At 39.3% G+C, this 23105-nt stretch overlaps 2 pseudogenes; both read left to right on the top strand.

The window, feature by feature from the left end:
• The first annotated feature begins 13510 nt into the window (after window positions 1–13510).
• On the top strand, window positions 13511–14583 carry LOC108307586 (annotated as a pseudogene).
• Window positions 14584–15867: 1284 nt separating this feature from the next.
• Window positions 15868–16580, top strand: LOC108307585 (annotated as a pseudogene).
• The last annotated feature ends 6525 nt before the right edge of the window (window positions 16581–23105 follow it).

Below are 23105 nucleotides of genomic sequence, written 5' to 3'. Positions count from 1 at the left end.
CTCCCCTTCTAGAAGAACAAAGACTTAATCACACGTTAAGTGAATGGTAGTGATATGGAACCCCAGGCTAGTTCTACCCTCAGTCACTATTTCCTGTGATTTCTCCTAAACATTTATCATGAGTAGACATGAAATCATAACAAAACAGTGTTTTCACTTGTAGCTACACCTGCTAATTCGTAGTCTCTCGGTATTTCCCAACTAAGAAAAAATCGCCTCAACTTTTGTGCATCAAAGGACACTATCAAGAGAGTGAAAAGACAACCCACAGAATGGGAGAAAATATTTACAATCACATATCTGATAATAAATTAATATCCAGAATATATAAAGAATGCCCACAACAACAACAAATCAAAATGTGCAAAATACTTGAAAGGGCATTTCTCCAAATGATAAATACGAATGACCAATAATCATACGAAAAGGTGCTCAACATCACTAGCCATTAGAGAAAACCAAATCAAGACCACTGTGGTTTGCAAATCAAACCAAAATGTGATACCAGCACATGCCCCTTAGGATGGCTACTGTAAAATAAGCAAGCCAGAAAATAATAAGTGTTGATAAGGATGTGGAAAAATTGGAAACTTTGTACATTATTAGTGGGAATAAAATGGTGCAGCTGCTATGGAAAACAATTGGCAGTTCCTCAAGAAATTAGACATAGAAATACCACATGACCCAGCAATTCCACTTCTGGGTATATATCCAAAAGAATTGAAAGCAGGGTCCTGAAAAGATAGTTTTATACCTATGTTCATAGCAGCATTTTTCACAAAAGTCAAGAGGTAGAGACAACCTAAATGTCCAATGGCAGATGAATGGGAAAACAAAATGTGGTATATACATTAAATGGAATATTATTTGTACTTGAAAAGGAATGAAATTTTGATACATGCTACAACACAGATGAACCTTAAAGACATTATGCTAAAGGAAATCAGCCAGGCACAATAGGATAATTATTATATTATTTGACGAGGTGCTTAGAATAGTCAAATTCATAGGGACAGACAGTAGAACAATGGTGACTAGGAGCTGAGAGGAGGGGAGAATGGGAAGTTATTGTTTTATAAATACAAAGTTTCTGTTTGGGATGATTACAAGGCTCTGGAAATTGATAGCAGTGATGGTTGGACAACATTGTAAATGTACTTAATGCCACTGAACTCTACATTTAAGAATGGTTAAATGGTACATATTGTGTTACATATATTTACCATAATTTGTTTAAAGTTAAATAGTTTCAAGCCATGCCATAGGTCACAGGTCACAGCCTAGGAGTTGACTGCCTTTTGTCAGATGCCAGCTCTGGACCAAATTAGCTGTGGACAGAGGGAAATGTATGAGTTCAGTCATATGATTTAACAAGAAAGCAGCTAGGGGAGGGAGGATAAGGTGGACTGGGAAGATATCAGTCAAAGGATACAAAATTTCAGCTAAGCAGGAGTAATAAGTTCAAGAAATCTATTGTATAGCATGATGACTATAATTAATAACAATGTATTGTATATTTGAAAATTGAGAAAGAATAGATTTTGTGTTCTCAGGAAAAAAAAATAAGGTTATATACATGTTAATTAGTTTGATTTAGCCATTCTGAAATGTCTACATATTTCAAGATACCATGTTGTATACCATAAATATATACAGTTTTTAATTTTTTCGTATATATATATATATATATATATATTTTTTTTTTAATAAAAAGAGATGGGGTTTTGCCACATTGCCCAGGCTGGTCTCTAACTCTTGGGCTCAAGCGATCTGCCTGCTTCGGCCCCATAAAGCGCTAGGATTACAGGCATGAACCACCAAGCCCAGCCGATATATACAATTTTTGTTTATTGATTAAAATAAATAAATTATCTACAAAAAGAGTCAGTGGAGCAGTCTGTCTTAAAAAGAAGGGTGAGTGGGAGGGAACTTGAAGCCCTATACACTTGGTGGAGTCTTTTCACCCCTGTGAACCTGAGGGGTGGTTGTGAAGGTGTCCCTAGAAACCATGGCTCCTCTCCATCCCCACATCCTTGACCCGGTGCAGGTGTCACCACCCAATCTCTTCTGGATGAGCACAGCATTCTCTTCACAGATCTCTCTGCTTGTGTGCCGGCCTTCCCGTACGTAAAGTGGCCAGAGCAGACTTTCTGACCCACAGATCTGGTCGCATTACCGCCCTCCATGTGACTTAAAGACTCTCTGATCCAGCCCTGAACCATCTCTTTGGCCTCAAGTCTCGCCATTGTCTCTTGCATGGCAATTCTGAATTTCTTTTCAGTTTCTCAAATACACCAAGCTCTCATTCTCAGCAGTAGCAAACTCTCCCCTCTTTCTGAAGCACTTTTCCTCCTTGTCCATCTAACTTGCTTACATTTTACTCATGATGTTGTCCAGTGCTGGGAAAAAAAGGCCAATGTGTGATCTGCTTACCTGGCAGAGGGTGGGAGTTAATGGAAGACCATGCTCCGTGCTCAAAAGCAAGAAAGACCTCTTTGAAGCACCAGAATGTGGCCAGACTTGCTAGCTCTAGCTACAGCCTTTTTCTCTGTTTACTGATTGTATCTAAAATAGAGCACGCTCTATACCTCCAAAGGAAATGCCAAATCGCCACAGCTGTAGATCATCTGCTTGATGCTTCGCCTCCTTTTCACCCTCACGTCTCTGAGCACATGCTTTTTTATTTAAACACTGAGTAAATAGTGTGGGTCTCCAGCCCTGGGGTTTTCGAATCCTTCTACTGGCTTCGGCCCTCTGGGAGCCCAACTTTATGCACTCTTACTTTTGTCTTTTAATGTCTTCGTCTCAGCCGACCCTCGTTACTTGCTAGGTTGTGTCTGGACTGGTTCCCTGACAGTCCAGGCTGGTCTCCAGCTCTGGGCCTCAAGCAGTCCTCCCACCTCAGTCCTGCAAAGTGCTAGGATTGCAGGTGTAAGCCCCCACACCCAGCTGGTGTCTTGTAGCACTTTATAATTCCCTCATCATGGACCTTTTTTTTTTTTTTTCAACATTAGGAGAAAAGAGCTCAGAGCACAGTATACTCATTATTTTCTGCAGGCCCCTTGCTTGTTTTCCTTATTTTACTCTTTCAATCCTCTTTCCTCACATAAGCACAAAGCATAGTGCTGCTTTGTGCATGTATGTGTAATTTTAATTTACAACAAAATAATTGTTTCAGGTCTCATTTTATTTCTTACCTTTTTTACTCATTCTATTTTTTAAAGATACATTTATGTTGTTATTTATACATCTAGTTTCATTGGTTTCAACTGATGCATAATATTCCATAGTATGATTTGATCACATTTTAGTTGTATGCTAGTGGAAGTCACCTAAATTGCCCCTAACTCTTTGCTACCTTTATGTCTTGATGAATGTCCTTATGTACGTCCCTTTACAGACCCATGGAGGATTTTCCTGAAATATACACCAAGGAGTGAAATATATAGAATATGCATAACTTTTAGCTAAATACAGTTCATCCTCATTGTTTGAAGATTGCAAATTTGCCTACTTGCTAACCCCAACACTCACAGAGCTTTCAGAGTCATTCTCGAACATGCACAGAGTGGCCAAAAATCTGAGTCACCCTATGAGCATGTTCCCAGCTGAGGTTGAACAAGATGACGTTCTGTCTTCGTGCTTCAGCTCTGTAAGTAAGTGTCCTTCTGGCGGGCTATTTAGAGCCATGTTTTCCACATTTTTGTGCTCTTTTTGTTGGTTATTTCACTGTTTAAAATGTTTCCAAGCATGGTGCAGAAGTGCTGTCTAGTGTTTCTAAATGCAAGAAGGCTGTGGAAAAAAATATATGTGTTAGATAAGCTGTGTTCAGGCCTGAGTTATAGTGCCGTGGGCCGTGACTTTAATGTCAACAAATCAATAATACATGTTAAATACGATGTCTTTAGACAGAAACACATGTAAAACCAGGTCATGCATTGTTTGATTGATTAAAATGTTGTAACCAGAGGCTCACAGAACCCTCATCTTGTATTTCCCCTAGAGAAATAATTCCGTATTCACTAATTCAGTGTTTGTGGCAACTTTACATAACATAACTCTTGCAAATAATGACAGTTGACTGTACTTTGAGATTGTTTCCCAGAATGGCGGTGCCATTTACACTCCCAGTAATAACGGCCTAAACAGTTCCCATCTTTCCGCATCTTCACCAAAACTTGCTGTTATCCAGCTTTCTAATTTTTGCCATTATTATCAAGCTAAAGAGCTACTTCATTCTGCTTAATATGCACTTTCTGATTACTAATAAATATAAACACTCTTTAAAAATGTGTTAGCACTTAGCATGCCCCCTTTGCAAATTGCTTATTGAGGAATTTTGCTCATTTCTTCAGATTTTCTATCTTATTGTATTGTTTTGCAGGACTTCCACATGTTTATGCTTTGTCAACTTTAAATTGCAAATATGTTTTCCCAGTTTATAATTTATCCTCCATTGAGTGGAAAGCTTTAATTTGATGTAGTCAAATCCATCACACTTAAACTTTATGGCCTGCAGGGTTTTAGTCTTTTCTTCCTTTTACATCATAAAAGTATTTATCAGAAGATTTTTCATTAGCTTCCTAGCCTTATTTTTCACACTTACATCTTAAGACCATGTGGAATTCCTCTCTGTTTAAGGTATAAGGAAGAAATTCCTCTTTTTCTTCATATCAGAAGTCATTTTTTCTCAAATTCATCTTTTTAAAAAAATCTGTCCTTCCTCATTGTTTTATAGAACCATCTTTATCAATATCAAATTTCTGCACACCTCATCTACCTCTGAACTATTGTCTATTGCTATGCCAGAACAATACTATTTTGTTATTATAGCTTTGAAGTATGTCTTTTATCCTAGCTGATACTGGAAGCTCCTTCAATCCTTTCGTGTTTTTTAAAATTGACTTAGCTATTTGCTTGCCGTTATTCTTTCATTTAAATTTTGGGCCAGGCGCAGTGGCTCATGCCTGCAATCCCAGCTCTTTGGGAGGCCCAGATGGATGGATCACATGAGGTCAGCAATTCTAGACCAGCATGGCCAACATGGTGAAACCCTGTCTTTGCAAAAAATATAAAAATTAGCTGGGCATGGTGGTGGGAGCCTGTAATCTCAGCTACTCGAGAGGCTGAGGCAGAAGAATCACTTGCACCCAGGAGGTAGAGTTTGCAGTGAGCCAAGACCATGCCATTGCACTCCAGCCTGGACCACAAGAGCAAAATTCCATCTCTAAATAAATAAATAAAATTTGGAATAAGTTTGCAAGCTCTCAAACATTTAGCAATAATTTTTTGGGGGTTGCATTATGCTACCCCTCCCACTTATTTGATATAGCTCCCCATTTATTTGAATCTTCTTTAAGTTTTTAATTTTTTTCAACAAACTTGGTAGTCATTTTTGGCAACATAAACTTTATTATTTATGTTACTGTTGTGAAAAGCATTATTTTTTTCCTAATTCTTATGCTAGAGAAAGAAAACCAGTTTCTAGTTAGTATATTGATTCCCAACCACTGCCCTTATCATACTGAATTATAATTACATTGTTGTTACTCTTATGTGTTTTTCACGAGAAGAAAGAAGCCATGTGAGGATGGCAACTGGGCCTCCTTTTCATCTCTGTATCCACAGCTCCTCTCAGACGGCCTGGAACACAGAGTGGCTTAATTAGTTCAGCTTTGGCCCATGGTGTCACTCAGCATTAGTTCCCTCCACCTCTCTGAACAATCATCTCATCAGCTCCTACATTGCATGGATGGACAGATTCATGTCCAGAGAGAAAGGATCAGAGAAATTAAAGAAAACCTGGAGCTATGGCCCTGGCTTCCATTTCATTTCGATTAAGCTGTCTCCGCTCTTTAAGTGCCCCTCCCCTTAGCCTTACAAGAAGAATGAATAAAACCAAGTCAAAGGTCGATTTTCCTCTAGATGCTTGAGAACCTGGAGGGTGATTCATGGTAACAGAGAATTCCATGGTGCCCCTTCTCTCAGTGCCTGATCCTTTACACCAGGGGTTCTCAAACTTTAGTGTGCACAGAAATCACTATGACATGAAAACACAGGTGCCCAGGCTCTATCCTGATTTTTCAATCACATAGATCTTGGGTGGTGCTGAAGGGTTTGCATTTCTTTTTTTTTTTCTTTTTTCTTTGTTTGTTTGAGACGGAGCCTTGCTCTATAATCCAGGTGGTGGGATCTCAGCTCACTGCTATCTCTGCCTCCCAGTTCAAGCGATCCTCCTGCCTCAGCCTCCCAAGTCGCTAGGATTACAGGCACTACACCTAGCTAATTTTTGTATTTTTAGTAGAGACAGGGTTTCACCATGTTGGCCAGGCTGGTCTCGAACTCCTGACCTCAGGTGATCCATCCACCTCGGCCTCCCAAAGTGCTGGGATTACATGAATGAGCCACCACGCCCAGCTGGATTTGTATTTCTGATACAAGAATGCACATAGTATGCACTCAGTAAGCATTAGCTTTTAATATTATTAGCTTTTAATATTACTGTGCAGAATTCATGAGTTTAATGTTATCCCCCTAATATTACTCAACATTGCCCAATAAATTTCTCCTTAAAAATAGTGAAAGAAAAATGTTTTATATAAAAGCAAACTATTTTTCTTTCTTTTGCTGGGAAATGAAATACTTCATACCCAGCCAGATTCTTTTTTGCCTTAGCTGACAGGAATTCAGCCCCTTTCTCATCTTTTGCATCTCTCTTGTTCAAGTACCTTAAAATATCAATTGCTCTTCTCTCTCTCTCTAATTATTTTTTATGTTTTTTTCTTTTTTTAAACTTTGTCTTTAGTTTCTAAAGGAATCTCAAATCCTTCTTCCACATAGAATATAAATAAATATATATGTATTACATATAAATGCATAGATATAATTATGAAGATATTTACTTAAAACAAATGAATGACCACCAGAAAAACTTCAGGTGTGTATTAAGTCCATTCTTGCATTCCTATAAAGAAATACTTGAGGTTGGGTAATTTATAAAGAAGAGAGGCTTAATTCGCTCATGGTTCTACAAGCTGTACAGGAAGCATGATGTTGGCATCTGCTTGGCTTCTGGGGAGGCTGCAGAAAAATTACAGTCACTGCAGAAGGCCAGAGGGAGCAGGCACTTTACATAACCAGAGCAGAAGCAAGAGTAAGAGTGAGGGGGAGGTGCCACACACTTTTAAACAACCAGATCTCACAAGAACTCACCCACTATCATGAGAACAGCACCAATAGGATGGCACTAAACCATTCATGAGAAATCCACCCCCATAATCCAATCACCTCCCACCAGGCCCCACTTTCAACACTGGGTATTATAATTTGGCATGAGGTTTGGGCAGGGACACAGATCCAAACCACATCAAGGAGTAAATATTATTTTGTGTTACCTTTATTCTCAGTCTTGAATAATCTCTAGTTTCAGGGAATTTTCCTGTCCCTGAGACGCTTAATTAATGCTCCTCATGGAGAGGTGGTTATCAGACCTGAGTAGTATGAAAGAAGCATTAGGGTGATACTGAATATCAGACCCTAGACAAAACCAACAGTTGCTCTATGCCATCTTGCAAGAGCCTGGTGAGATTTCACAGGCATTTCTATATCTCACTGGATGACTTTTCTAGGTTCCAGAGGCACAAAATTCAGAGACTAAGTCGTTGCCTCCAGAAGGCTCAGAGAGCCCTAGGAAAAGTTCTGAGGAAGGAACCTATTGTCCTCTCCAATGAGCTCATCTGTCCAGTTTGGGATTCTATTCATGTGAGTGGTCACCAGGGGAGGCAGGGGCACCCTAGCCCCAAGAAGGAAAACATCAGCCCAAGAAGATAGGGTGGCATGGGCTGGGGGTGTGGCAGATGTGTATTCTAGGCTCTGAGGGAGACTGGGAGGTCCCTGGGCAAGGATCAGGCCAGGTTCAGGATGAGACAACCAGAACAGAAACTGACCCCTGGGACTCTAAATTCACCATCCACCCCAGTAACTCCTTATAAAGATCTGAGTTGCCAAATGTAGTTCTCTCCTGACTTTAAGTCCCTGACAGCTCAGAGATCCTAGGGTCAGGAGACTAGGGTTCTGAGCACAATCTTCTCTGATTCAAAGGACTCATGACCCCCAAGGCAAGATTCTACAATTCAAGATTTTTCAGAGGCTCAATGTCCTAATATTCTATTATGTTAAAACCAATCTTAGAGTAGAAGATTCTAAAGTTCTCAGATTTTAGGTCTATGGTTTGAGATTGTAAAGTTTTAAAATTTAGAAACAAAGATTCCAAGGGGAAGAATGTAAAAATCTAAAATTTCATGATTTTATGTATTTTAGATTTTTGGAGATAAACATGCTAAAATCTTTAGAATCTAAGTTTCTATGATTCGAAATTCTTAAAATTTTTAAGTCTAAAGGTCTAACAATCTGGGATCTTTAGCCCTATGATTTTATACCTATTCACTGGTGGTACCTGAACAAATTAATCAACTTTCCATCCCACCTGCCAGGAAGTGCTTGGTAACTTCCAAGATGATACTCAGGGACAAACCTAAATGAAGGTCATAGCTGCCCAATGGTTCAGTCACTTCCTGGTAAGGCCAGATCATTTATGATGGTGAACCTTTTCTCCACCTGTAACCTCTTCACTGTGCTGCTGGAGTGGATACCTATTACTTTTCTATGTGCCCAGTAGCTCTTCTTTTTAGAAACTGCAACTCCCCCCACACCGTGTTACTCCAGTGGGGCTGGTGACCACACAGCACCATGTTCTCCACCTCAAGGATGGGCATGTGACCCGGTCTAAGTAGAAAATTCCCATGTCCTGAACACAGCAATTCTTCCACAAATGAGCCAACGGAGTTTTCAAGCAACACTACATACAATGAGAAAGAGGGTATTGTGCACTCTCATCACTTGGGGTCAGGAGTTGTAAAGATGGAGTAAGCTCAGAGAGTCAAGATTTGCTACTGGCCAACTCCTCATCCAGTGAAAAGAGCCAGGGTTGAGTTATTCATTAGGAACAACAGGAAAGTACATAGGGCCCACTATACTTTTAGGAGCCCAGGAAAATGTTTTATTTTAAAATCAGAAGAAAAGGAATGCAGTCTAGCCTGGATTGTATTCAACTTTATACCCATGCAATTGTAAAAGTGTAATTTTTTTTTTTTTTTCTTTGAGTCTCACTCTGCCACCTGGCTGGAGTGCAGTGGTGCGATCTCGGCTCACTGCAACCTCCGCCTCCTGGGTTCACGCAATTCTCCTGCCTCCGCCTCCCAAGTAGCTGGGACTACAGGCACATGCCACCACACCCAGCTAATTTTTGTATTTTTAGTAGAGACAGGGTTTCACCATGTTGGCCAGGATGGTCTTGATCTCTTGACCTCGTGATCCACTCGCCTCGGCCTCCCAATGTGCTGGGATTACAGGTGTAAGCCACTGCACCTGGCCAAAAATGTGATTTTTAATATGGTTGTATGGAGGAAGAAAACCAAAAAGCAAACGTACTAAGGGCCCATGAAAGTTATAATGTGACTCTGGAAAGGACTTATCTGAAAATGAAACCAAGATGGGGAAAATATCTTTGAGAGATGGAGCAAGAACAGAATGATCAGTTGAATCCTTGGGTCAGCCACATTAGAAGCCAAACTATCCCCTTGGACATCCCAGTTAAGTGAACAAATGAATTTTCTGTTTACTCAAGCTGGTGTGTTGGACATTGTCATTCTCTTGGCTGCCAGAAGCTTCCTTTGTTTGAGGAGTTTCCCACCTTCTCCTCCCACTGAAGAAGCCTTTACTTCCTTTCCAGCCTCCCTTGCAAGTAGAGCTCAGACATATGACCCAGATCTCTGGCCCCATAGAGATTTTGTGAGATACCTAGTATCCTTTAGTAAAATCATTTGCTGATTAAGCCAGCCAGAGTTGTTTTCTGCTATTTGAAAAATGCTGAGTGGTACAGCTAGTTTGAGCTGGACACTAAAATTGTTTTGACGAATACACAGCAGAGCCCTCCCCTACCCAACCCTTTTTTCAGGGTTCAGAGACAATCAATTGTAGTATCTTCCCAACAGCCCATCTGCTTTGTCCCTGGAAAAAGGTTAGGTCAGGGTGAGTCCTACCCAGGACAGGATCACAGGAACCAGAATAGCTGTAGAGCACAGCTTGAAAAGTCAGTGTGATATCAAGACTCCTTAATGCTTCTGTCCCTTTTCTCCCAGACTCCAGACTCTTCTTTACTCAGGACTTTCCTTCTGACATCATCTTTAGGAGGAGGGGTGCAAAGAAAAGTTATTTTGCTTGTTTATTTCTCCCACCCAAAAGCAACATAGACATTCTCCCACAGTAAAGTGTAAGAAAGGTGTCTCCAAGACTGCCTAGATTGATGCAAGGACAAAGCTGCTAGGACAAGCAGCTGATGGAGAAAAGCTCAGGAGGAGGAAATGCACCCAAGAGCGATGTGGAGGGAGAACAAGGGAGGGGCTCAGGAGACTCAGACCTATAATTTAGTCTAAGTGCCTGTAAAGTGGCCTCTCTGCCCCATGGCTACACAACCAGCACCATCTCCTCATTCACCACCACCATCCTGTCTCAACCTATCTTGTACTCCCAACCTGATTCTTATATTCTGAAGATACTGACTCTTCATTTTCTTTCCCACTGATGGTCTTGTATTACCCTACAAATCTGATGCTTCAGATCTGAATCAGCTGCCTTATTAGAGTATAGCCCCTACTTTGCTCTTGGGCTACTTACTCATCTCAATTCTGCTTCATCTTCTGATTGTGCCTGTGTCCTCTCATCACCCTGCAAGGCCTGGAGCTGGAGACCAGGTGATATGGTTTGGATATTTGTCCATGTCCAAATTTCATGTTGAAATGTTTTCCCCAGTATTGGAGGTGGGGGGCAGGGGGGTGTTTGGGTCATGGGGTGGATCCCTCATATTGTGGTGCTATCATCACCATAGTGAATGAGTTCTCACAAGATCTAGTTGTTTAAATGTGTGTGGCACCTCCTACCTCCCTTGCCCTTGCTCCCACCATGTGCAATGCCTGCTCCCTCTTCACCTTCTGCCATGATTGTAAGCTTCCTAAGGCCTCCCCAGAAGCAAATGCCAATGCCATCCTTCTTGTACAGACTGCAGAACCATAATCCAATTAAACCTCTTCTCTTACAAATTATCCAGTCTCAGGTATTTCTTTATAGCAATGCAAGAACAGCCTAATACACCAGGTGTAAGTCATCTTAGTCCTTGGGACTCAGCACAGAGTCTGACACAGAACAGGGGCTAAATCTTGTGGTTGAATGAATTGTATGGTGAATAGCGGGTCATAAGTGGATGTTGGTTGATTTATTTTACAAATGTACTCATTTAATAGAGATGTTTCTTGGATTAATTTACTGATGGCTTCCAGGTTACAAAAAAGAGAGAGGTTCTCCTTCTTCCCAATACCTAACTGGAGGGAAGATCAAAAAGTATAAAAGAAAACTGTTTACCAGAAGGTTATTTGGTGTCCTTGAAGTAGAAATACCAGTAAATGCAATGGAAAGAGTATTCAAAGATAAACAGCAGGAAAGTTCCATGAAACAAAGAATTCTGCAGCACTCTAGGGCACCTATTCTTATTTCAAGAATAATTGGTGCAGGAAGATCAATACCCACACATACCTTGATTAAGTTATCAAACTTCAAGGATAAAGATAAAATATTACAAACACTTAAGAAGCAAAACTCTTCTCCTTGGCATTATTCAATGTCACAACATTGTGGAACAATGTCTCTGAAGTCATTCAAGCCCAAAGGCAAAAGGCAAATATTCCCAGGAACTCAGAAAGTACAGCACCTATGAGCTTTTCATTAAAAAATCTAATACATAAATTCAGAAAACCAATGGTTAAGTCAAAATAAAGCATTATGGAATACAGAAGCAGTGATAAACGAATGATGATAAGCACTACATAATCCATTTAAATGTAGAATTAAGACTAAAGAACTTTGGGAATTATAACTACACAGTAGAAATCAATGTTTTAAACCTTGACCAAATAAAATTAATGATATAACTAACATTTTTGAGGATCAAAAGAAAGTGAGAATAAGTATACAAAGTTAACAGAGTCATACATCACTTAAAGTCAGAGATATTTTCTGAGAGATGTCATAGTGTGCTCATACAAACCTGGATAGCATAGCCTACTACACAGCTAGGCTATACGGCATAGCTGATTGCTCCTGGGCTACAAACCTGTACAGCATGTTACTATACTGAATACTGTAGGCGATTATAACACAATGGTAACTATTTGGCTGTCTATCTAAACATATCTAAAGAGAAAATGCACAGTAAAAATATTGTATAAAAGATGAAAAGGATACATCTGCATAGGGCACTTACCATGAATGGAGCCTGCAGGACTGGAAGTTGCTCTGGGTGAGTCAGTGGGTGAGTGGTGAGTGGATGTGAAGGCCTAGGACATTAGGTACACTACTGTAGACTTTATAAATGCAATAGACTGGGCTACACTAAATTTGATAAAAAATATTTTCCTTTTCAATAATAAATTAACCTTAGCTTACTACAACTTTTTTCTTTATACACTTTTAAATGTTTAAAAGCTTTTTGACTCTTTTGTAATAACACTTGGCTTAAAACACAAAGATACCATACAGTTGAACAAAAATATTTTTATACCTTGTTGTATAATTTTTTTCTATTTAAAAATATCTTTTTTACCTTTAAATTTTTTTGTTAAAAACTAAGACAGAAACCCACACGTTAGCCTAGGTCTACATGGGATCAGGATCATCAGTATCACTGTTTTCTACCTCCACATCTTGTCCCACTGGAAGATCTTCAGGGGCCAATAACATGCATTGAGCTGTCCTTCTTCTGGAATACCTCCCAAAGGACCTGCCTGAGAATGTTTTATAGTTAACTTCTTTTATAAGTAGAAGTACACTCTAAAATAATGGTTAAAAGCATTGTGTAGTAAATACATAAACCAGTAACATAATCCTTTATTATTATCAAGTATTATATAATATAGATAATTGTATGTGCTATACTCTTATATGACTGGCAACACAGTAGCTTTGTTTATACCAGCATCACCACAAACACATGAATAATGTATTGCACCATGAGGGCTACGACGTCACTAGGTAATAAGAATTTTACAGGCTGGAAACCATCATTCTCAGCAAACTGACACAAGAACAGAAAACCAAACACTGCATGTTCTCACTTATAAATGGGTGTTGAACAATAAGAACACATGGACACAGGGAGGGGAATATCACACACCGGGGCCTGTTGGAGGTTGATGGGGGTTGGGGAGGGATAGCAGGGGGTGGCGGGATAGCAGGGGGTGGCGGGATAGGGGAGGGATAACATTAGGAGAAATATCTAATATAGGTGACATGGGGATAGATGCAGCAAACCACCATGGCACGTGTATACCTATGTAACAATCCTGTACGACCTGCCCATGTACCCCAGAACTTAAAGTATAATTTTAAAAAATTAAAAGATAAAAAAAGCTCTCTGGTGTCGGCTGCAGGAGCAAGATGACGAAGGAAACATCATCGTTTGGGAAGCATCACAATAAGATGCACACATTGTGCCACCGCTGTGGCTCTAAGGCCTACCACCTTCAGGAGTCGATCTATGGCAAATGTGGCTACCCCGCCAAGCGCAAGAGAAAGTATAACTGGAGTGCCAAGGCTAAAAGACGAAATACCACCAGCCTGGTCCAATGAGGCACCTAAAAATTGTATACCATGGATCCATGGATTCTGTAAAGGAACAACAAACACCTAAACCAAAGAGGACAGCTGTTGTAGCATCCAGTTCATCTTAAGAATTTCAATGATTAGTCATGCAATAAGTGTTCTGGTTTTAAAAATAAATAAAAAAAAAAAGAATTTTACAGGCTGGGCACAGTGGCTCATGCCTGTAATCCCAGCATTTTTGGAGGCTGAGGCAGAAGGATCAATTGAGACCAGCTCAAGAACATGGTGACATCTAGTCTCTACAAAATTTTTAAAAATCAGCCGGGTATGGTGGCATGTGCCTGTGGTCCTAGCTACTTGAGAGGCTGAAGGGGGATTGCTTGAGCCTGGGAGGCTGAGGCTGTAGTGAGCTGTGATTTTCCACTGCACTCTAGTCTGAGCAACATAGTGAGACCCTATCTCAAAAAAAAATTTCTTCTCCAGTTACATTATACTCTTATGGGATCATTGTATATATGGTCTATCATTGACAGAAGCATTATTCATGCATGACTGTTTCTTCTGAAGTTGAAATGAGAAATTAAAAAATAATGAGTCCAATCTCAGTGTTTTTCACAATCTTTTTATTTCTTAATCCTTATGCTTCTTTAAGGAGTTAACATCTCTTGAGCTGAAGATACATTTATCTGAAGTTCACTAGTTTCCTAAGTTGCGCTTCAGTTCTTTTTTCTTCTGTTAAGTAAAATAAAAGACATTTAATAGATACAGACTTTCAGTTTGGGAAAATGTAAAAGTTCTGGAGATGGATAGTGGTAATGATTACACAACAATGTGAATATACTTAATGATATACTTAATGCCACTACATTGTGCAGTTGAAAATGATTAAAATGGTTCAAAAAATTATATATATATATATATATATATATATATATATATGGAGAGAGAGAGAGAGAGAGAGAGAGAGATTCATCACAATTTTTTTAAATTCCTGTTCTCTTAGGAAAGTACTAATTGTGGTTGACCATATAAACAAATAAGCACCAGAACTGGATTTCAAAGCTGTTCTAATCAATTCTGCCACAGGTATGGTAGAGACAGCGCCTAACAGACTTCCTGTCCTCTCCTCTCCACCCTTCCCCACAGATAACAATTATAAACTCCGCGGGAAATTTTTTTTAAACAACTTAAATATTCTGGAGAGCAGCCAAAAGCAGGCAGAGCCTAAAGAGGTGTCAAAAACCTGAAAGAAGGAATAATCACAAGGTGATTTTCTTGATTTTACAGGCTACAGTTATAATTCCAAGCACAATGACTAACACTTTAATAGAAAATCTGCAGTCCCTCAAGCCAGAAGAACCAGAAGACAGCGACAACAACCATCACCTCTGAAAAGTCAGGAGTAGGATGGTGTTCTCAAGAAAGGAAAGAAGATTGAGTTCTATCTATAAACTCTTCCCACATTCCCTGGATGACCCTGAACCATGAATGTCTGGGGAAAACTCAAAGCAGCATGTGGCTACGTCTAAAAAACCTTAATTGATATTTTAGTTACAACTGACTGCAAGCAAAACCAAACTTATAGTTTGAGTCCAATCAAGTAATTTGCTTTAAAAAAATCAACGAAGTAACATCACTGAGAATGATGAAATAGAGAGTGCCAAGAATTTGTCTCTCTATGAAGCCACCTTGGAGTTGGCAAAAACTAACAGAATCAACCTTTTTTAAAACCCTGGCTCCAATTCAGGAAAAAAAAAAAAAAGTGCAACAAGATGGAGTATTCTATGAAGAAAGAGGTGCTAAATTTTAGCATTTAAGGAAATCTCTTTCAAGAAACTGGCTGACCACTGAGCTAACAGATGGAGAATTCAGTGACCACAACAAAGAATACAATCTTTGCCAAAAACAGTTTGAAAAAGTCACTAAAGAAACAGATTATGGCAGCATATGAGACGTTCTTCCCCAAGAGTCGCTGCGGTTTCCTGCTTCAATAATGCTTGATGGAACTGGCGCTCGTCCCCCACCCTGGCCAGCTGCCAATAGCCGGTCCTCCATCACCTCCTCACTGCACCCTCCGACCGCACCAAGGCCCCCACCGCCGCTCCAGCACCACACAGCCACAGCCGCCGCCATCGCCTCTCCTCAGCTGCCACCAAGATGACCGCGTCCCCCTCACAGGTGTGCCAGAACTCCCACCAGAACTCCCACCAGAACTCAGAGGCTGCCATCAACCGCCAGATCAACCTGGAGCTCTACGCCTCTTACGTCTACCTGTCCATGTCTTACTACTTTTACCTTGATGATGTGGCTTTGAAGAACTTTACCAAATACTTTCTTCACCAGTCTCATGAGGAGAGGGAACATGACAAGAAGCTGATGAAGATGCAGAATCGACGAGGTGACCAAATCTTCCTTCAGGATTTCAGGAAACCAGACCATGATGACTGGGAGAGCAGGCTGAATGCGATGGAGTGTGCATTATGTTTGGAAAAAAATGTGGATCAGTCACTACTGGAACGGCACTGACAAAAATGACCCCCATTTGTGTGACTTCATTGAGACACATTACCTGAATGAGCAGGTGAAATCCATCAAAGAATTGGGTGACCACATGACCAACTTGCGCAAGATGGGAGCACCCGAATCTGGCTTGGCAGAGTATCTCTTGACAAGCACACCCTGGGAGACAGTGATAATGAAAGCTAAGCCTTAGGCTAATTTCCCCATTGCCATGGGGTGACTTCCCTGGTCACCAAGGCAGTACATGCATGTTGGGGTTTACTTTACCTTTCCTATAAGTAGTACCAAAACATCCACTTAAGTTTTTGATTTGTACCATTCCTTCAAATAAAGAAATTTGGTACCAAAATAAATAAATAAATAAATAAGATTATGGCAGCATATAACAAACAATAGCAGCAAATGCTGGAAAGAGTGAGGAGAATCTGATTTCCAGAGTTACCACATTAGAATACGCAAAATGTCCTGTTTTTAACAAAAAATTTAGAAGGCATGCAAAAAAAAAAACCATGAAAATATGGCCCATTTATAGGAAACATAAATTAATTAACAAAAACTATCCTGGAGGTAGCCCAGACATTGAGCTTCCTAGACAAAGAGTTTAAATCACTTGTCTTAAGTATGTTCAAAAAATTAAAGGAAGCTATGAACAAAGAACTAAATAAAACTAGATGTCTCAATAAATAAAGGATATCAATAAAGAAAGAAAAAATATAAAAAAGAGCTAAGTAGAAATTATGGAGTTAAAAAACATAACTGAAATGAAAAATTCACTAGGTGGATTCAACAGCAGATTTGAGCAGGCAGTACAAAGAATCAGTAAATTTGAAGATAGGCCAATTGAGATTACCCAACTGGAGGAGCAGAAAGAAAAAAGGATACAGAAAAATAAGCAGAGCCGTCAAGCATAGCAACATATGCATTATGAGAGTACCAGAAGGAGAGGAGAGAAAGGCACAAAATGAATATTTGAGGAAATAATGGCCAAACATTTCCCAAATTTGCAGAAAGATATCAATCTACACATCCAAGAAGCTAAACAAACCCCAAGTATGAGAAAATCAAAGATATTCACACCAAGAAACATTATAATCAAATTGTCAAAAGACAGAACCTTGAAAGCAGCAAGAGAGACCTGACTAGGAAGACTTACACCTGATTTCTTATCAGAAACCACAGAGACCAGAGGGCAATTAAATGACATATTTAAAGCAATAAAAGAAAAGAAAGGTCTGTCAACAGATAATTCTATATGTGGCACAATGATTCTTCAAAATGAAATCAAAATTAAAACATTCTCAGATAACAAAGGTTGAAGGAGTTCATCACTAACAGACCTTCCCTATAAGAAATACTAAGGAAAGTTCTTTAGGTTAAAATGAAAGGACACTAAACAATAAATTAATGCCACATAAAGAAATAAAGATAAGATCTCGAGTAAAGATAACTATATAGATAAATATAAAAGTCCAGTATTATTGTATGCTTGGTTTATATATCACTTCTTTTTTTCCTATATGATTTAAAAGACAAATGAACACAAGAAAAAGTATTAATCTATGTTAACAGGAACACAATTTATAAAGATATAATTTGTGACAATAACATAAAGGAGGAGAAGACAGAGCTGTACAGGAACAGAGTTTCTATATGCCATTGAAGCTAAGTAGGTATCAATTCAAACTAGATTATTATGAATTTAGAATGTTAACTGTAATTCTCAGGGTAGCCATTAAGAAAATATCTTTAAGATATCCAGAAAAAAAATGAGGAGGGAATCAAAATGGCACACTACAAGAAAATCAGCTAAACACAAAAGAAGGCAGTAGTGAAGGAACTAAGGAGCAAAAATAGATATGACAGAAGAAACAAATAGCAAAATGGCAGAAACAAGTCCTTCTTTATCAGTAATTTCTTTAAATGTAAATGGATTATGCTCTCCAGTTAAAAAGCAGAGATTAGAGGAATGTATTTTTTTTAAAGTATTACCCAACTATATACTATCTATAAAAGACTTATTTTTGATCCAAAGACAAATACATTGAATGTGAAAGTATATCAAAATAAATCTCATGTGGGGAAAGATGCCAGATAGGAGGCAGGACTAGCTTGCAGCTCCTACTCACATGGACACAGCAGCAAGTGGAGACTCACATTGTAAACTTTTGCTCTAAGAACTACCACAGAAACATACCAGGAAAGCCAAGAGAAGCTACAGATCCTTTAAAGGAACTAGATCACCATTGCAGGCTCCCTGAGATGCCAAAATACTATGAGTCTGCTTGCTTTCTCAACAGGAAGGCTCATGGTCTGGGGCAAGTTATCAGCAGGTCACTGGCTGCCTGGAAATAGACTTGGTGTTGCTGTGGTGGCACAGCAGGAGTAAGACTGGCGTTTAGCACTGCAGGCTGCATGGGAGCAGGGTGAGGCCTGTGAGTGACTGCCAGCTTTCCCCCACTTCCCTGGTGACCTGTATGACTTAGCAGAGGCAGCCATAATCCCATTGGGAATATAACTCCATTGGACTGGGAGCCACATCCCCATACAACACAGGATCCACAGCAAGTCCCACCCAATGAGAGTCTGAGCTCAGACACACCTATCCCTGCTTCCACCTGGTAGTCTTTCTCTAACTGCCCTGCTAGCTGAAGACAAAAGTTATAATCTCTTGGGAGCTCTGTGGCCCTGCCCACTGCCTAAGAAACCAGAATTCTTAACCAGGTGTCCCTAGGCAAGTTTGCATCCTGCCTATAAAACCACAGCTGGCCCGCTCTTGAAAGTGCCACCTCCTGACTGGAAGCCAACCAACACAAAACCAGTGCAGTAAACAAAAATACAACCAAGGATCCTCACAGAGTCCACTTCACTCTCCTGCTACCTTCACCAGGGCAGGTGCTGGTAGCCACAGCTCTAAAACCTGAAGATAGAGCACACCACAGGACTCTTTGCAGACACTCCCCAGGACTAGCCCAGAGCCTGGTAGTTCCACTAGGTAGCTAAGACTCAGAAGAGCAAAAACAGTCACTACGGTTCAGCTCTCAGGAAGCCCCATTCCTAGGGGAAGGGGGAAAACACCACATCAAGGGAGCACCTGGTGGGACAAAATAATCTGAACAGCGGCCCTTAAATCCCAAATCTTCCCTCTGACATAGTCTACCCAAATGAGAAGAAATCAGAAAAACAATTCTGGTAATATGACAAAGCAAGGTTCTTTAACACCCCCAAAAGATCATACCAGCTTACCAGCGTGAACCCAGAAAATCTGAGATAGGTCTCAATTTAGAAAGTTTATTTTGTCAAGGTTGAGGACACACCTGTAACACAGCCTCATGAAGTCCTGACGACATGTGCCCAAGGTGGTTGGGGCACAGCTTAGTTTTATACATTTTAGGGAGACATGAGACATCAATCAATCTATGTAAGAAGTATATTGGTTTGGTCTGAAAAGGCAGGAAAACTTGAAACAAAGGTAGGAAGGCTCAAAGTGGGGAGGGGGCTTCCAGGTCACAGATAGATGAGAGGAACAGTTGTATGCTTTTGAGTTTCTAATCAGACTCTTCAAAGGAGGCAATCAGATATGCATTTATGTCAGTGAGCAGAGGGGTGATTTTGAATAGAATGGGAGGCAGTTTGGCCCCAAGCAGTTCCCAGCTTGACTTTTCTCTTTAGCTTAGTGATTTAGGAGCCCCAAGATTTATTTTTCTTTCACACCAGCAATGGATCCAAACCAAGATGAAATCTCTAAATTGCCAGAAAAAGAATTCAGAAGGTCGATTATTAAACTAATCAAGGAGGTACCAGAGTAAAATTAAGTCCAACTTAAAGAAATCAAAAACATGACATGGGATATGAAAGGAAAATTCTTCAGAAAAATAGATGGCATAAATAAAAAATAATCACAGCTTCTGGAAATCAAGAACACACTTTGAGAAATGTAAATTGCACTGGAAAGTCTCAGCAATAGAATTGAACAAGCAGAAAAAGAACTTCAGAGCTCAAAGACAAGGCTTTTGAATTAACCCAATCCATCAAAGACAAAGAAAAAAGAATTTAAAAGAATGAACAAAGCCTCCATGGAGTTTGGGACTATGTTAAACATCCAAACCTGAGAATAATTGGTGTTTTCAAGGAAGAAGGTATATCTAAAAGTTTAGAAACATATTTGAGGCAATAATTGAGGAAAACTTCTCCAGCCTTTCTAGAGATCTAGACATCCAAATACAAGAAGCTCAAAGAACACCTGGGAAATTCATCACAAAAAGATCATTGCCTCGGCACATAGTCATCAGGTTATCTAAAGTCAAGACAAAGCAAAGAATCTTAAGAGTTATGAGGCAATAGCATCAAGTAACCCATAAAGGAAAACCTATCAGATTAACAGCAGATTTCTCAGCAGAAACCCTACAAGCTAGAAGGAAGTCCTACTTTTAACCTCCTTAAACAGAAGAAGTATCAGTGAAGAATTTTGTATCCAGTGAAACTAAGCTTCCTAAATGAAGGAAAGATACAGTCTTTTCCAGACAAACAAATGCTGAGAGAATTTGCCACTACCAAGCCAGCACTACAAGAACTGCTAAGAGGAACTCGAAATATTGAAACAAATCCATGAAATACACCAAAACAAAACCTCCTTAAAGCATAAATCTCACAGGACCTATATACAATAGCACAATGAAAACAAATGAAGGTATTCAGGCAAAAAAGAGCATCATGAATAGAATAGTACCTCAGATCTCAACAATAACATTGAATGTAAATGGCCTAAATGCCCCACTTAAAGATGCAGAATGGCAGAATGGATAAGAATTCACCAACCAAGCTCCTGCTATCTTCAGGAGACTCACCTAACACACAAGGACTCACATAAACTTAAGGTAAAGACGTGGAAAAAGATTCCATGCAAATTGACACTAAAAGTGAGCAGGAGTAGCTATTCTTACATCAGACAAAACAAACCTTAAAGCAACAACAGTTTAAAAAGACAAAGAGGGACAACGTATAATGATAAAAGGACTAGTCAAGCAGGAAAATATCACAATTCTAAATATATATGCACCTAATACTGAACCTCTCAAATTTACAAAACAATTACTACCTGACCTAAGAAATGAGATAGACAGCAACACAATAATAGTGGGGGACTTTAATATTCCACTGACAGCACTAGACAGGTCATCAAGATAGAAAGTCAACAAAGAATCAATGGATTTAAACTATATTCTATGACAAAAGGACTTAACAGATATTTATAGAACATTCTACTCAACTACTGCAGAATATACATTCTATTCATTAGCACATGGCACATTCTCCAACATAGACCATGTGACAGGCCGCAGAACAAGTCTCAGTAAATTTAAGAAAATTGAAATTATATCAAGTACTCTCTCAGATCATGGTGGAATAAAATAGGAAATCAACTCCAAAAGGAACCCTCAAAACCACACAAATACATAGAAATTAAATAACTTGCTCCAAAATGATAATTGGGTCAACAATGAAATCAAGACGGAAATTTTAAAATTCTTTGAACTGAATGATAACAGTGATGTCACCAGTGCTGAGTGTCCAGGTTCTTGGCATCTTGAAAAAAGAATTGGACAAAACATACAAACAAAGCAAGGAAGGGACAAAGGGACTTATTGAAAATGAAAGTGCACTCCAAAGTGTGGGAGCAAGCCCAAGCATAGGAGCTCAAAGGCCCTGTTACAGAATATTTGGGAGTTTACCCCTGGAGGATTCCATTGGTTATCTTGGGTATACCCTATGTAAATGAAAAGAATGAATAAAGTTACAAAGTCATTTATAGCATACACTCTATGGAGAGGATATTTCTGTCATAGCTGAAGTATGAATTAGCTTTACGTTCCCTGCCTCCAGACCCTATTTTCCTGCTTCGGCAACATATCAAAACCTCTAGAATACAGCAAAAGCAGTGTTAAGAGAAAAGTTCATAGCATTAAATGCCTACATCAAAAAGTCTGAAAGAGTACAAATGGACAATCTAAGGTCACATCTCATGTAACTGGAGAAACGAGAACAATCCAAACCCATGTGGTGGTGCATGGCTGTAGTCCCAGCTACTTCGGAGGCTGAGGCAGAAGAATTGCTTGAGCCCAGGAGTTCAAGGCTGCAATGAGCTACGATTTTGCCACTGCATTCCAACCTGAGTGACAGAACAAGATATCGCAGAAAGAGAGAGAAAGAGAAGTACTGGCATAAATATAAATGTATAGGTCAATGGAATAGAATTAAGACTCCAAAAAATAAACCCATGCATCTATGGTTCAATTGATTTTTGACAAGAGTGCCAAGACCATTAAATGAAGACATAATAGTCTCTTCAAAATATGGTGCTGGAACAACTGAATAATCACATGCAAAAAAATGAATTTGGTTTCTTACCTTATACTGTATACAAAAATTAGCTCCAGATGGATCAAAGACCTAGTGTAAGGGCTAAAACCATAAAACCCTTAGAAGAAAACACAGAGGTACATTTTCATAACCTTGGATTTGGCAATGGCTTCTTACATATGACAGAAAAAGCACAAGCAACAAAAGAAAAATAAATAAATTGGATGTTATCAAAATTTTTAAATGTTATACTCCAAAAGACACTATTAAGAAAGTAAAAAGACAACCCATAAAATGGGAGAAAATATTTACAATTTGTCTATCTGATAGGTTACTAGCATCTGGAATACATAAAGAATTTCTACAACTCAACAACAAAAAACAACTCAATTTTTAAATGGGCAAAGGACTTGAATAGATATTTCTCCAAAGAAGATACGCAAATGTGCAATTAGCACATGAAAAAATGCTCTACATCATTAGCCATTAGGAAAATGCAAACCAAAACTATAAAGAGT

Source organism: Cebus imitator, unplaced genomic scaffold (assembly GCF_001604975.1).
Source record: "Cebus imitator isolate Cc_AM_T3 unplaced genomic scaffold, Cebus_imitator-1.0 Scaffold79, whole genome shotgun sequence".
NCBI lineage: Eukaryota > Metazoa > Chordata > Mammalia > Primates > Cebidae > Cebus > Cebus imitator.
Note: the sequence above shows the minus strand (reverse complement) of the source record. Positions and strands in the feature narration are given on the sequence as shown.